Genomic DNA, 18,157 nt, shown 5'->3' with positions numbered 1-18,157 from the left:
CTACTACGGTCGTTGAAGGAGCATTCACTAAAGAAAATTACGTTAACTTAGAAGCTCCCGACGAGGAAGAGCTAAATGAATTTGATCGGTTTGTCACTCAGGAATACACCGGTGAACCTGCATCATGGTTTCCCAAACCAACTGCTCAACCAACTCCTGATCAATCTACGTCATCCGATCCTCAACATGGAGGATTCAACAAACACAGATCACTTCCAATCAAACTTGGTGAACCTCAATCTGAAGAGGTATTACAGAGCTGTTGGCTAGAGGAACAAGCTTATAGGATCTTCGTAAGTGAAGATAAACTCTAAAATGTGCCAGTAGCTAAAAGGTTCAAACCAATCGGGTGTTATGATTTTCTTAATGACAAGGACAAGTTGACAATGTACCATTACCAAAGGTGGGTTTATAAGAACTGGGATGAGTTTGATATGGAAGACCAGAAAGAGAACCCGATTATCGTCATAAACAGTGTGTTTTAAAGATCATTATCTAAGAGAGTGTTTACTCCATTTTTTAGAGTGATTCGTTCAAACGATCAAGAATACACATTCTCGGAGTATGATCTGATTGAACTCAATCCGGTTGATGTATTGTTTCTATACAATTGGTTGAGAGACAAAATAAGAAAGACTTGGGTTATTGAAAAAGCAATCGAAAGGGTGAGAAGGTTCATGAAAGACAGAATTAAACTGGCTTCTCAATACGATTTTTAGCTAGGTGTCGAATCAATTCGAAAGAAGATCCTGCTCTTCGTGCCTAATCAAACCATCGACACTCTGGATTTGTCTCAATTCAAGATATGCTATTGCTTGGACGCCCCCGAAGAAGGCTTCATTTTTCGCAACAAAATCAAAAGGCCCATATTCATTCGCAATTCCGAACTGCCAAAATACTCAGATGGAACCCTCAAGCATGCTCTAAAGTTCTTCGACATCTGCGAACGAACAGAGAAAGTAGGGAACTATCAAAAGCTGATGACGAATGAGATGGAAAATCACATCAATGAACTTCTTGAATTCAGGCTGTACATGAGGCAATTTGATACTTCGTTGGGGATCAACAGGAAAAAGAACTACTTCACAGGTTCTCAATATGTACCACGATTTGAATACAAAATCACCAGCCTCAAACAGTTCATCATTCATAAACACTATGAAAGGAATTACACGCCGGGAAGTGACGTGATCAAGGCGATGAAAGCTGAGGAAGAAGCAAAGAAAGAGGTCTCAGAAGGTGCCAGTCAAAGCTGATGATTAGGTGATGATATTTTTTGAAAACCGCACGCCAAGGGGGAGATTGTTGACATGTGTTTATGTAATAGTTTAGTGGCACACGGTTTTATCTTTTATATGTAATGTATTTACTGTTTTACCATGGTAACAATGTATCTTTTGTATCTTGGGAGGTTGTCATATATAAACAACCTCCCCTCTTCTTATTCAACTAGTTATCCATTTGGCACTTACTTATCTTATCCTTTTCTCTCTAGTGTTCTTGTATAACTAATACTTCTAACCCACTAATCAACTCACAAACCGGTCGATCTAGGCTTCTGTAGGGACTATCACCATCCCCAATTCATCCAGAATTGATGATGACTGATTTGTTGATTCATTCCAGTTACACTGATGTCGGAGTTCAGGTGAATATCCATGTCGAAATAACTATAAGAATAGCTATCGGAATTCGAGGGACTTGAACTAGTGGTGAATTCCATTTCGTACGATTGAATAAAGGGTTTTTTGGTAGGAAATGAATTTCGGATATTAAATGGTATTCTAATTACATAGAATATCTACGTATATAGAACAAAAGGTTTCGTAGATTACGGAGGAATCTTCGGAAAATGTCAACCAAAGTTTACAGTAACAGATACGCTAAGATATGAATTTTGTCTATACACTATTCATGCAATCAATGCAGTAAGATGTGTCTAGACTAAGAATGATAAGCAAAACTTTTGACATGCAGACACGGTCGAAGTCCAGACTCACTAATGCATCTAAACAACTATCAGTTAGACACACTAATGCAAAACCTGGTTCGCTAAGACCACCGCTCTGATTCAAACTTTAATGACCCATCCTAATCCATCTGGATGAATACATTACATTTGGTTACATCGCGAGGTACTTGACCTCTATATGATACATTTTACAAACATTGCATTCGTTTTTAAAAGACAAACTTTCATTACATCGAAAGTTGACGGCATGCATACCATTTCATAATATATCCAACTATAATTGACTTAATAATAATCTTGATGAACTCAACGACTCGAATGCAACGTCTTTTGAAATATGTCATGAATGACTCTAAGTAATATCTCTAAAGTGAGCAAATGCACAGCGGAAGATTTCCTTAATACCTGAGAATAAACATGCTTTAAAGTGTCAACCAAAAGGTTGGTGAGTTCATTAGTTTATAGTAACCAATCATTCCATAGTTTTAATAGACCACAAGATTTCCTTTATTCAATAATCATACACTCGCAAGTGTTTAAAAATTATTTATATGGATTGAACACCTGGTAACCGACATTAACATAATGCATATAGAATATCCCCAAAACAGAAATCCATATGTATTAATAACTCGAAGTACTAAAGCATACCATTTTCCAGTATGGGGGGAGTTAGTGCCCGTAGATCTACCTTTAGGATTCGCGTCATATAGGGTGTCTGTTCCCTAATTCTTAGGTTACCAAGCTAAAAAGGGTGATATTCGGTATAATAATCCAACCATAGAGTGTAGTTTTAAGTATTTGTGTCTATTTCGTCAAACATTTATAAATCAGCGCATGTATTCTCAATCCCAAAAATATATATTGTAAAAGCATTTAAAAAGGAAGCAAATGAAGCTCACTATACAATATTTTATAGTAAAAATATTCATACGACGATACTGAACAATGCAGTGTTGGCCTCGAATTCACGAACCTATATCATTCGCATATATATTAAAACATATACTTTTAATCGAACATATATATATATATATATATATATATATATATATATATATATATATATTATTAGTAATATAATTTTTATATTATTAATTTATATATTTCATTATTACTATATAAGAATATAACTTTTATTATGTTATATGTATCAAATATTTTATATGTATATATTTTATTTGTTTGTTAAAATAGTAATTATATTAATACTAAAATAATATTAGTAGTGACTAAAATAATGATAATGATAATACTAGTGTTAATAATAATGATAATAATATTAATGAATCTCATAATAATAATATTAATGATATTTTTATTAATAAATCTTATATTAATGATAATAACAATTTTTAAATGAAAAGTTTAGTAATATTAATTATAAATAGGTTAATAATACTAATGTTTTAAAAAAAATGATACTAATACTAATATCAATTAAAAAAAAAATAATGATAACATTAATAATCATAATCATTAATAATAATAATAATAATTACCTAAATGATAAGATTAATAATAATATTAATAATACTTAAAAAAATATACTAATGATAATAATGTCTTTAATACTTATAATTATGACTATGACATTAGTAATAATAATTATAATTCTAACAATCATAATAATAATAATCATAATCATAACAATAATTAATATAATAATAATAATAATAATAATAATAATAATAATAATAATAATAATAATAATAATAATAATAATAATTTAGGTAATGAAAAACTACCTCAAAACAAGCTTTTTTTAAAAAAAAACTGTCACTAGCAAGGTTCGAACCCGCGACCTCCCGTTCACACAAAACAACCTCAAACCATCAAGCCGTGACTGTTTTTCTAATAGGAGTCGAATCATAATTTATTTATGTTGTTTCTATTTCCCTTCTTCTATCTTCTTCAGAGACTCAAATTGATTCAACCCGTGAACAACCAAATTTCTAACAGCGAGTTTTAAATTCAATCTAGGTCTTTAATTGTAACAGGTATGTCCTGGGTATAAGTGGCATGGATTATCAGAGAACATAAAAAAAAACAAAAAAAACATGACAGATACAGCTCGCGTAAAAGCTTGATGTACTCCAACTTCAATTTCGATTTCTAGCAGCTTTTATCTTATGATTATAACATGAAAAATGTCTTAAATCATTTATAGAAACTTCTGAAATTATCAATTGTAACAGAAATTTCCTCAAAACCTTCAATTTGATTTTTGAATGACGTTTGACTTTTTCTCATAAAAACTTTGACTTCAAAAATTCATAAACAAACGAAAGAATTAAAGGTTGTAATCTTACAGATAGCTCAAATGGATTATTCTCAACACTTCTACATTATTAGATTTTTAAAATTTATTCGAATTGGGGTAGTTGCTAATAACAGTCAATAACACTATGAACTAAATACGTGATTTTGAAATTAGAATCGTTTTAGATTATGTTTACAACATGAAATGTGTTATACATCCTTCACATAAACTATATCAATCATCAATTTAATTTTAATTGTAACAGATTGTTCGAATTTGATCTAAGAACAATCTTTGACTTTTTAATTTAAAAACTTTGACTTTGAAATTAATAATCAATTTGAGGAATTAGAGGTTAGAAACTTACAGATAGATTAATTGAGTGATTCCTAACACCTCTGCAATTATAGATTTTGAATAAAGAACTGAATTTGAGCTTTCAAATTAAGGATATGGTGAAACAGAGGAAATAAGTTTGTTTTCTTAAATTTTCCCTTTGATTTTTCGAATGGTAGTTGATAATTATAATGTGCAATGAATGATTGATATAGAAACAGAATTTGATCGAATGTTGTATTGTAGTGCAGATGGGATGTCGACAGAATCACCATCAGATAAACAAAAAGAAAGAAAAAAAAATTAAAGTAGATGGTGAAGTCTATCTGATTCGTACCATTTATCTGACTTATAATTATATTTAATTAATAATTAAGATATTTATTAATAATAATAATATTATTAAATAATAATAATAATAATTACAGAAATAATAATAATAATAATAATTACATTAATTATAAAAATAAATAATAATGATAAATAAAAATAAATAAAAATGATAATAATAATATTATTAATGATATTAATACTAAATTATATTATTTTCTAATAATATTTGTAATAATAATAATGATTTTAATGATAATGGTAATTATAAAATAATAATAATATTAATCATAATTTTTACTACTAATTATATTAATAATGTTATTAATAATGATAACAATAATATTAGTAATAATAATATTATAACAAATTAAATATATCAAATTTTATATCTATATATTCATAATACTGATATTAATATTAATATTAATATTAATATTAATATTTATTTTAATAATGATAATGAAAGTAATAATAACATTATAATTATATTCTAACTTGCCATTACATATTTTAATATTACCATTTATTAATCATGTAATATCTAATAATTATATAATAACATATATTGAATACTCGATATCTATACATTTTAATTAAAGGGTGATTGCGGCAATAGCTAGGAAAAATTAAACATGTAATCATTAATTATGTATAGAAATCATATATTTATATATATATGTATAGAAATCAGGTTGATACAATAATTTAACGTCTAAAATTCTTATATATATATATAATTATTTATATTTACTTATTTATATATACCTATCTATTTACAAATAATGGTTCGTGAATCATTGGGCACAGTCAAAGGGTAATTGTTTACGTGAATATAATTCCAAAATTTTCAAGACTCAACATTACAGACTTTGCTTATCGTGTTGCGATCATATAAAGATCAAGTTTAAATTTGATCAGAAATTTCCAGGTCGTCACAAAAATATTCGGTAAAGGTAACATTTCTAATCAAAAGATTACACTTGATAATGTGTTACACATTAAAAATCTAAGTTTTAACTTGCTAAGTGTAGGAAGAATATGTGATAAAGGATATAACATGACATTTACCAAAACTTCCTCACACATAATAAAAGATGCTAAAAGTGTCATAAATGGAATTAGAAAGAAAGGTCTTTATACATGCAAATTAGATGACTTCAAACATGTAGATATTTGTCTCACATCTATACACGATACTACTATCTTGTGGCATAGGAGACTAGGGCATGCTAATATGAAACTAATTCATAACATATCCTCAAAGGACATAGTTAGAGACTTGCCAAAATTGAAATATGAAAGTCACTTTTGTGATGCATGCAAAATAGAAAACAAGTTCATGCATGTCATAAACCTAAGGACTTTATCTATACTAAAAGATGTCTAGAACTTTTACACATGGATTTATTTGGGCCATCGGCCGTTCAACATTATGGAGGAAATTTTTATACTTTAGTAATAGTAGATGATTTCTCAAGGTATACATGGACACTATTTCTAAAGCATAAGAATGAAGCATGTGAAAGATTTATAATTTTTACTACTAAGATACAAAATTTGCTTGGTTGTACTATAGTAACAATAAGAACAGATCATGGTAGAGAATTTGATAATGATGCTCAATTTGGAGTCTTTTGTGATTTAAATGGTATCTCCCATAATTTCTCGGCTCCTCGCACATCTCAATCTAATGGGGTTGTTGAAAGGAAAAACCGAACTCTTCAAGAAATGAGTCAAACAATGTTAAATGAACAATATATACCTCAAAAGTTTTGGAGTGAAGCCGTTGCCACCTCCACTTACATTCAAAATAGAGTCTTAATTAGACCATCAATGGATAAAACACCCTATGAAGTCTTAAATGGTAGAAAACCAACCGTAAGTCATCTCAGAGTATTCGAGTGCAAATGTTTTATCTTAAACAAAAAGGAATATTTTACAAAGTTTGAACCTAAAGCTTACGAAGGAGTGTTCTTAGGATATTCGTTAGAAAGTAAGGCATATAGAGTTCTAAACAAATACACCAATGTCATAGAAGAATCCCTAGATGTCACATTTGATGAAACTCCTCCACCACCTAAGACTAAACCTTTAGAGGATGATGATGTGATAGAACAAGATGCTATAGAAATAATGCCAACTCAAATCGAGTCCAATGACACAAATGAGGTAGGATCTCATTTAAAACCGAGTAAGGATAACTTAGCATCCTCAATTGATCTTAAACATGTTAAGGATCATCCCATAGATCAAGTCATAGGAGACATCAATACTAGAACCACTAGGTCACAAGCATTCAACCTAATTGCCAACTATGCTTTTATCTCCCAAATAGAACCCAAAAATATTAAGGAATCCATATTAGATGAAAGTTGGGTAGAAGCTGTGACAACCCGAAAATTTCCGACCAAATTTAAACTTGATCTTTATATGTTTCTGACACGATAAGCAAAGTCTGTAATGTTGAATCTCAAAATTTTGGAACTACATTCATGTAATCAATCACCCTTTGACCGTGCTTGACGATTCATGAACAATATATATAATTGGATGTGCATATATGATTATATATATATATATATATATATATATATATATATATATATATATATATATATATATATATATATATATATATATATATATATGTTGATTGAAAATGTTAACAAAGTATTAAATGTATAATACTTTACATGAACATAACTGTTTCAATATATGTTTAATATATTTACCGACAGGATTAAAAGATAATATCAAATGATTGAATTATCAGTTACATGATGAATTTGTTACGGGTCTCTGTTACGAGGTCCATGTTGATTTGAGAAATCATTTCTTTTTTAACGGTATTCGGAATAATTGGTAAAGTGATTTACAAGTAAGAACAAAGATGTCAATTAACGAGAACTAGACAAGGGTTAGTGGAGATTCTCGTTCACGCTTTACAATATTTTCTTTGTGATTTGATAAGATAACTATTTTAGCTTTCATCTTATTTAAGTGTGAAAGTAAGAACGTGGAGTGTAAATAATGTAGATGTTGGATACCAACAAGTTGTAATTTAAAACTTAAAACTTATTATGTGTATATATAATTTTACTTTTCTAAAACGTTTTATGATATAACGATTTCCATTATTTTAACCTTTTGATAAAATGATCCTTAAATATATTTAGTTTTGGAAAACAAAATATTATATTATTAAATAAATATTTTAACTATGTACAAATTTATATTTTTAAATGAAGATATATATATATATATATATATATATATATATATTACAAAGTGATTAAATATAATATTAACTAGATACAAATTTTTTTGATTTAAATTAATATCGTCATATATATAAATAACAAAACGTTTTGATTTAAGTAATATTTTTAACATATTAGTAAATATATTTTAATAAACAATGACAAGTTGATTTATGGAAGCAAATGACCAAAACACTCAAATGATTAAATTATACTTCGAGTAGGGATAATTTTTATTGATTTGAGTCTTGTTATCTATAAAGGTACAATACACGAAACGTAAAGTACAAGTTTTCTAAGTGTACAAAATGTTATTCGAAACACCGGAACCAGGACATTAGTCGAGTGACAACGTATAAGTCATTGGAACAAAAATTATAAGTTAACTATGGTTGAGAATTTAATATAATATTTATATAATTATAAAGATTTATTATATATATATATATATATATATATATATATATATATATATATATATATATATATATATATATATATATATATATATATTTATTATTGAAACGTTAGCAGTCGTAAATGATTGAGCATTGTGAGCTGGCCACAGTATCCATACGATCGCATGGCTATGACCCTCAAACTCCATGCGATCGCATGGAAGGGTAAGGTGGGTGAGATGTTTAAATACAACCGATTTCGGCCTCAGTTTCATTCACTCTCATTCACTCTCTCGATATCCCTCCTTCTATATTTATATTATCATTATTATTTTTATTAATAAGATTAATATTATTATGAATCTTATTTAGTAGTATTATTATTAGTATTATACATAAAATACTACGATGAAGTTATGAGCGAGCGATTTCTAAACGGGTTTTTCGAGTGAGATAGAGCTAAGGAAATTATGGGATATAGCTATGGAGGTTATGGGCATGGTTCGTGGGTATTGTTCGTGAGGTCAAACTAGTTTTTATCATCTCCGTTGCGTCTATGTACTTTCCTGTAATATTGAATCACAATATTGATACGTGAGCATTCATCTTATATTTTATATATTATTGGTGTATCCCTGACTAGTGCTCGAGTATATATGATTATGCATGCTTGTATGTTTAATTTTGTCGTTAAATAGTTTATGATAAATCATGAATTTAATACATATGCTACTGAGATAAGGTATATGATATGCATGTCGTTGGAATACTGGCAAAAAATTAATAACTTTTCATTTAGAAATCATATGGTTTCGATGAACGGATTAAAAGATATGGTCAACTGAATTATTATTAATTTTAGTATTATTATTATTACTAAAATGATTATTATTATTACTATCGTCGTTATTATCGTCGTTATTATTATTATCGTCGTTATTATTATTATTATTTTTATTATTATTATTATTATTATTATTATTATTATTATTATTATTATAATAATTATTATTATTATTATTATTATTATTATTATTATTATTATTATTATTATTATCATTATCATTATTAATATAAGTACTATCATTTAAAAATTGTTATTGTTATTATTATTACAATCATTATTATCATTAAGGTTATTATTAATATTATCATTTCTATTATTATTATTATTATTATTATTATTATTATTATTATTATTATTATTATTATTATTATTATTATTATTACTATTATTACTATAATAATAATAATAATAATAATAATAATAATAATAATAATTATAACTATTAGTATTATCATTAATATTATTATAATAGTTATTATTATTAGTATCATTATCATTAAAACTAATATTGGTTTTATCTAATTATTATAATTATTATCATCATTATTATGAATGCGATATATAAGAGGACTAAAAGCTACTAAACAAGTCGAATAGGAAATAATGAGTATAAGTATTATGATTCAGTTAAAATATTGTAAGTTATTGATTTAGATAAAAATATCGTTTTTATTATTAATATTATTAAAAGTATCATTAATATTAAAACTGTTATTTTATTAAAATTATCATTTTAATAAAAATATAATTGTTATTATAAAATATCATTATTATTATCATTTTAGTATTATTATTATTAAAAATTATTATTTTGAATAGAATTATTATTTTTATAAGATATTAATATTATTACAGTTAATATTAAAGAGTATCGTTATTATTAGAATTATCGTAATTAGATTTATTATTTTATTATAATTAATATCATCATTAGTAAACATAAATATTTTTATTATTATTAGTAGTAGAATAATAATAATTATTATTATTACAAAATAATACAACTTTTACTCATTATTATTATTATCAATATTATTTTATCAAATAAATATGTGATACAAAGATATTTTTACTACACGTAATATAATTACATTAATAATACATACTACTATATTTTTTTATGATATTAACTGAACTTTATAAATTTTATTACTTGAAATATATAAAAGTATATTTTATCATATATAAATTTTAATATAAATTTTTATTTATTAATAAATGACTTGTATTATTTACTCTAATAAAATCTGATAAATATATTTAAATATATAAAACAACTATATTTAAGTTACATAATAAACATGTATAGATTTTGGAAGTCATTTTGGATTAGATGACTTTTGTTGAGTTTTGCATGATAATCTCGAGCATTAGGATTGTGATACACTACGACTTGACCAAAATTGTTAAACAGATATTGACCAACATATAAATATATGTACTTAATATAGGTTCGTGAATCTGAGGCCAACCCTGCACTTGTTCAGTGCCGTCATTTGCATTATTGCTATGAAATACAGTATTGTGAGTTTCATTACTCCCTTTTATTATATTTTTGGGACTAAGAATACATGCGCTTTTATAAATGTTTAACAAAATAGACACAAGTACTTGAACTACATTCTATGATGAATTATTATACCGCGTATCCCTTTTAGTTTAGTCTGGTAACCTAAGAATTAGTGAACCAGTCCACTAATTGACGCGAATCCTAAAGATAGATCTATGGGCCTTGACAAGCCGCAGTCAGAGAATTTGAACCGCTTTAGTACTTCAAGGTTTATATTATATACAGACGAGGTGCCTGTATGGGGATATGCTAGATGCATTTGTGTTAATGTCGGTTACCAGGTGTTCATCATATGAATGGATTTTTACAGCAGTGAGCAGACCTGCACTTTATTATGAAAATGAAATCTTGTGGTCTATTAAAATTTATGGAAATGATTGATTATGATAAACTAATGAACTCACCAACCTTTTGGTTGACACTTGTAAGCATGTTTATTCTCAGGTATTAAAGAAATCTTCCGCTGTGCATTTGCTCATTTTAAAGATATTACTTGGAGTCATTCATGGCATAATTCAAAAGACGTTGCATTCGAGTCATTGAGTTCAACAAGATTATTAGTAACTTATTTATAATTTGAATATATTATGAGATGGTATGCATGCCTATCAACTTTCGATGTAATGAAAGTTTGTCTTTTAAAAACGAATGCAATGTTTGTAAAATGTATCATTTAGAGGTCAAATACCTCGCAATGAAATCAATTATTATGTAACATTTATAATCGATATGAACAGGGCATTTCAGTTGGTATCAGAGCGGTGGTCTTAGCGAACCAAGTCTTGCATTAGTGTATCTAACTGATAGTTGATAAGATGTATTAGTAAGTCTGGACTTCGACCTTAGCTGCATGTCAAAAAGTTTTGCTTATCATTTTTTGTCGGAAATTACCTGCTTATCATTCTTAGTCTAGACACGTCTTACTACATTGATTGCATGAATAGTGTATAGACAAAATTCATATCTTAGCGTATCTGCTAATTCATATCTTAGCGTATCTGTTACTGTAAACTTTGCCTGACATATTTCGTAGATTCCTCCGTAATCTACGAAATCTTTTGTTCTATATATATAGATATTCTATGTAATTAGAATACCATCCGATAGCCGAAAATCATTTCTTATCGAAAAATCCTTTATTCAATCGTACGAAATGGAACTCGCCACTAGTTCAAGTCCCTCGGATTCTGATATGGAGTTTCACTCGAGCTCCGAAAGCAGTGTGACCGGAATGGATCAACCAATTAGCCATCATCTATTCTGGATGAATTGAGGATGGGTTCATAGCCTACTTAATCATTGGAAATAAGAAGAAGGCGATCCCTTCCATCCACCACATTTCCCTCTTGGCGAAGAACCTGACGTACTTACCGGCGAACCTGTTTGAGACACCATTTTCTCTCTCATTTCCAGAATATCTCGTCATGATTATATACTCAAATTATAAATAAGTTACTAATCACCCCGAACCAACAATCACCCCGGTGTAATAGAAGAAGTCAACGCGCTTCACGCTCGGGTAGTGACTTTTAAGGATATGGTGCGAAGATTACAAGCACCATCAGCAACACCAGTACCACCAACAACATCTACATCGCAAGCCTCAATACCACGAACACCAGCAACATCACCGGCATCAACAGTACCACCATCAACAACAACAACCGCATCGCAACCCTCAACTTCACAATCTGTCCCACGAGCATCAACGTCATACGCCCTGTAGATACCAAAGAATACCAACAACAACAAACGATGAAGTACTGATTCATAACTTCATCAGAGAAATATTCTACGGTGATTATGTAATCTCTAAAGTTTTAGAGATTATTTATTCTAATCATAACCGTAAATCAAGATGAGTGAATAGATAGAGATGATAGGAGGGAGAATAGAAACCCTAACAGAAATGGTGCGTGCGTTACAAAATAGACTTGTCATACAAACAGCATCAGCAGTACCGTCAATATCATCAACACCAGCATCACCAGCACTAGCAGTATTGACGACATCACCAGCACCAGCAGCATCTACAACATCACAAGCTTCGCCAGTTCCATAATCACCGACATCATCACAAATCAACAACGAGTATATCACATCAACGACTTATGAAGTATTAACTCATTCCCTCTGAAGAATTTATATGTATATTTTATATATATGAATTTTTAAACAAATTATCTTTTTGTACTAAGCTATTACGTGTGAATTTTAAGGGGTAAATACTACTCGGTTAATTCATATTACTAATATGCTATGATGTACATTCTTCGTTAACAACTTAACGAATCGTTAATCTCTGCTTTAACTCAATAAATCCCACTTCATAATAAACCAAATGTATTATTCAAATACATGTTCGACTTTACACTCTCATTTTTGATACATTCGAAACTCTTTGGAAAACATCATTCGTGTCTTACGAAGTCCACAAGAATTCCACAAGCACCAACATCATTCACCGAGGAAACATCAATAAAAATGAATAATGAAGTATTGATTCATAATTTCATTTATGTTGAAGAGATAATCCCCGAAGATTACGAAAGTTCTAAAGTTTTAGAAGTTATTGAATTTCTAATTCCATTCGAAAATCAAATGAGTTTAATTTAATATTAACTCATTAACTAAGTATCACATCTGAAGAAAATATATGTATAATTTTCATAAAGACTATAATGAAAATTCTCTGGTACAAAATATTACTTGTGAAACTTTTAACGGGTAGGTAATACCCGAGAGATATATAAATTCACAATTAATATGTAACATTCTTCGATTCTGATTCAGCAAAACATCAACTATATTCACTACTTTCACAACGATATACATTCTTTCATAGAAATCAGAACAACTATTCTCATTCAAATCCAATTACAGATCAGAATCCAAATCGAAATATAATCGGTATCATCACTCTTAGATTCCTACATCTTTCGAATCTATGCTTTGACTTCAAAACTGTAATAGAACATCACTTCTATTCTTAAAACCCAGAAAAATATTCATGTCATTCAAAATTCTAGAACATCATATGTATATTGACGATTACAAATTGCATTCAAACTCTTCATGATTCTTAAAAACACCTCAATTAAGGAACAATCGAGAGGATGAACCAATCACACGATACATACGAAGAATATATGCACCTGGAGGATACTTGGAACCTAAGTAAAGCTTAACACATATCTGCATCAAATCCTTTGGTATTTATTACCAAAAATAACTTTGCGATCCCTTTTCAAAGCAGCAAATTCTGTCACAGCTCCAGCAAGTCAACTTCGATTTTTCAGTCAAACTAGTCATATTATAACCTTGATATATACGTTGTCTTTTCGCCATCATTACCGGGGAACCTTTTATATTCCACCACATTATCAGCAGATGTACCAGCAACTTCGTTACTCTTTGGCGTAAGCCTCTCTGAAAAATCATTATATGTACTCATTGAAACCCCATTATCTACTCATCTGCATCATGTAACGATAATTTCCATACCAATTACTCTTTCGAATCTCGCAGCGTTTCTACATCAACAGTTATTTGTGTGCATATAACATTATCTCTTAAAATTTTGATCTTCCATTCTGAAATTCTGAAAAGCATCCAGTCTGCGAATCAATACTCTGAATTTTGGAAAATGCTGATGAAGCAGCAAAAACTGTAAACGACCTTCACAGCCAAAAGTTTAATGATAAAGAATAGTGTGTTGGCAAAGCTCAGAAAAAGAGAAGGTTTGGTACTGGAAAAAGGATTTAGCAAACTATGAAGGAGGCTGTGGACAAATCACAAAGACTAAACCTGCCTTCAAAGAACCCAAATGATTCAGTATCTGCTGAAGTCATTAACCAATACCTTGCTCCTGACTCTAAAACTTTACGGACAAATCTTCTTCATCATCCATCGATATTAGAAATTCTAAGATATTATCATATCTTTCGTTATAAATATCCTCGATATTTCTAAAGATATTTTCATAACTATTCTTATCTGAAATCACTTATCTCTTCGCGATATCAGTGTTACATCAGAAAGGAAACAATTTTAGTTTCTAAATTCTGTAAAATTCGAATTTAAAATTTGAATGTTTTTGAAGTAATGTTGGGAACTGAAGCATGAGTTAGTATAATATAATGACACTTGATCAACGTGATTATATTACAGTAAGTCATGCTGAGTTTCTAATGGAACATGATAAAGGTTCACGGATCATACCCTCATCATGAACCATGTTTATGTATCACAACCTCCGGGGTTTGAAGATTTCGAAATGCCTTATCATGTTTATAAACTTAAAAAGGCTCTCTATGGACTTAAACAAGCCCCTAGAGCATGGTATGAAAGACTTAGAACCTTCTTGATAAATAATGAGTATGAAATGGGAAAAATTGATAATACACTCTTTATCAAAAGGCATGAAAAGGATTTAGTCATAGTTCAAATATATGTTGATGATATTGTATTTGGATCTACTAATGAATCTCTTAGCATTGAGTTTTCTAAGTTAACGCATGATGAGTTTGAAATGAGCATGATGGGTGAACTCAAGTTATTTCTCGTACTACAAATCAAGCAACTAGAAGATGGAACATTCATCAATCAACAAAAGTACATTCATGAAATGATCAAAAAATTCGGAATGGAGAACTCAAAACCAATGGCAACTCTGATGGCAACAAATGTAAAACTCACTTTGGAAGGGGAAGGAGAACCGTTCGATAGTACAAAGTATAGGGGAATGATTGGATCCCTTCTATACTTAATGGCAAGTCGGCCCGATATCATGTTTAGTGTGTGCTTGTGTGCAAGATTTCAAGAAAATCCAAAGACATCACACGTTGAGGCCGTCAAAAGAATCTTTAGATACTTAAAAGGGACAATGCATCTTGAGTTATGGTATCCAAAGTTCACCGCAGTTGATATTATGTGCTTTGCGGATTCCGATCACGGAGGATCAATGATTGATAGAAAAAGCACAAGTGGAGTATGCGCATTCGTGGGTCTTTGCTTAACATCATGGTTCTCGAAGAAGCAAACATCCGTTGTATTGTCTACCACCGAAGCCGAATATGTGGCTATGGGAAGAGCATGCGTGCAAGTGTTATGGATGAAGCAAACCTTCATTGATTACGGTATCATCTCATCTGAAATACCCATATGTTGTGATAACAAAAGTGCTATAGACTTATCGAAAAATCAAATATTACACTCTAGGGCTAAACACATAGACATTAGGTGTTAACACCTATTTCCTTATGAGGTAAGGCTCAGTGTGCCAACAAGATACTAGAAGTAATCTAGCTTTAGGAGGGCGGAATGTTGCCGATTGATTTTTACCCTCGGGAAATAATCCCTGCAGACCCGGTTCACAAGTGTAGAAACTTGTGGGGTGGCTTAATCAATCTGTCGTCCGTAGAGCGTAAAAGTGCTAGCCGGATGACTTCTAGTGAGAGAAAGTAGAGAGAGAAAGAGAAGTGAAGTCTCAACTCTCAAAGTTGTCAGAATAACTGAACTGTGTAAAATGACGACCCAAGGGGTCTATTTATAGTGTCAGATCCACCAAATTGCTCGGGGATACGTGTCAAATGATGATACGTTCTGTTATTCGTGATCCGAAATTTATGCTGAATGTGGCGCTCTCCGGCCAGGGTTTACACGCTAGGTGGCCTTCAGGGCTTACGCATGACGGAGCAGCCTGTACAGCGTAGAACGCTGAACGGAAAACTTCACAGAACTGTTGTTTCCAGCCTTCCTGATGCTACTTTTATGCAACCATTATGCCTTTTATGTGTGTATATGATAGGATACACCATTAAGTCCCCCCAGTTTAATGACTTAAGCGTTTGAAGAATGATTAAGTCGTTAAACTTTTGAAAACGCATGCCAAACCAGCCTGTTCATTGCCCACTTGCATCGGGGAAAACATTTTAGGCATTAAATGCAGACGAGTTTTACTGACGCTGTTATGATTAATTTTTTACAGCTAAGATCGTCCACACGCCTCCAGCTGTAAAAAGTGTTATTTTGTACCCTTCGTTTAAACTCACCCCTACACGTGTCTTAATCGTGGCCATAAAAATTGCGTCGATAAAATCCTATAAAAACCGGCATAACCCTGTTACCATCACTTTTTACTTTTGCCAAGATCTAAAAAGCATATTTCTCCCCTAAATCTTCATCGCCTTCTTCAATCTTCAACTTCTTAAGGTTTACCGTCTTCCAAGGTCAGTACACTTCATCTTACTGCTATTTTCTTCTTGTTGATATCTTTTACTGTATTATCATGGCTTCTACACGGAGTACTGGCCAAGAGCACGCTAAGCCTTCGTCGTCCAATACCGCTGACATCCCAGAAGTTAGCATGATGGCTTCATCATTGACAAGTGAATATTTAGATGGCTTAAAGATTGCCTTCCGCCATCTCAATCAATACAACCCTGTTCTTCCCACCAATAGACAAACTGCTGAAAACCCTCCTGAGGGGAAAATTACTTTATACGCCTTACAGATTACCCACGGCAACCTCCGTGTTCCCCTTACTAACTTTCTTCTTCACCTTCTTAGATATTATAAGTCCTGTCTTAGTCAAATACATCCCCACGGCCTTCAAAAAATCATCATTTTTGAAATGTACTGCAATGCTATTAACATAAAACCTCGCATTAACGTTTTTATCTCTTTATTTAGAATTCACACAATTAGTGACTGCTGGCTTACTATTGATAGTAAGAAAAATAATCATTTTGTTGGCCCGAATAGAGTTTCAAATTTGAAGGACTGGAAAAGTCCATTTTTCTTTGTTGATGAGACCGTTATTCAAGAAGAGTATTCCGTTGTCCGGGAATGGGGTGCTATTGATGCTGGTATAGGAAAGGGTGTTAAGATTTCTCCCGCAGAGCAGCAGATAGTAAATAGTTTGAAAGGGCTCCGCCTTCCGCCCAGATCATACGAAAGGTATGAGGGAATTCTTGTGCTTTGCAAAGTGAGTCAAGAATGGCCGAGCAATTCTGTGCCAGTACTTCGTGAGAAGAAACAGGGTAGGATGTGATATGATCATCCTATTATATTTAGATTTGTGTCTATTGTTTTTCATGTTTACTTATATTACTGTTCATGTGTAATTTTTGCAGCCAACGCCGTGATGCAGGTCCGCTCTGCTCTTTTATCCGCTG

The sequence above is a fragment of the Rutidosis leptorrhynchoides genome, chromosome 4 (assembly GCF_046630445.1).
Source record: "Rutidosis leptorrhynchoides isolate AG116_Rl617_1_P2 chromosome 4, CSIRO_AGI_Rlap_v1, whole genome shotgun sequence".
Lineage (NCBI taxonomy): Eukaryota > Viridiplantae > Streptophyta > Magnoliopsida > Asterales > Asteraceae > Rutidosis > Rutidosis leptorrhynchoides.
This window is presented reverse-complemented; position numbering follows the sequence as displayed.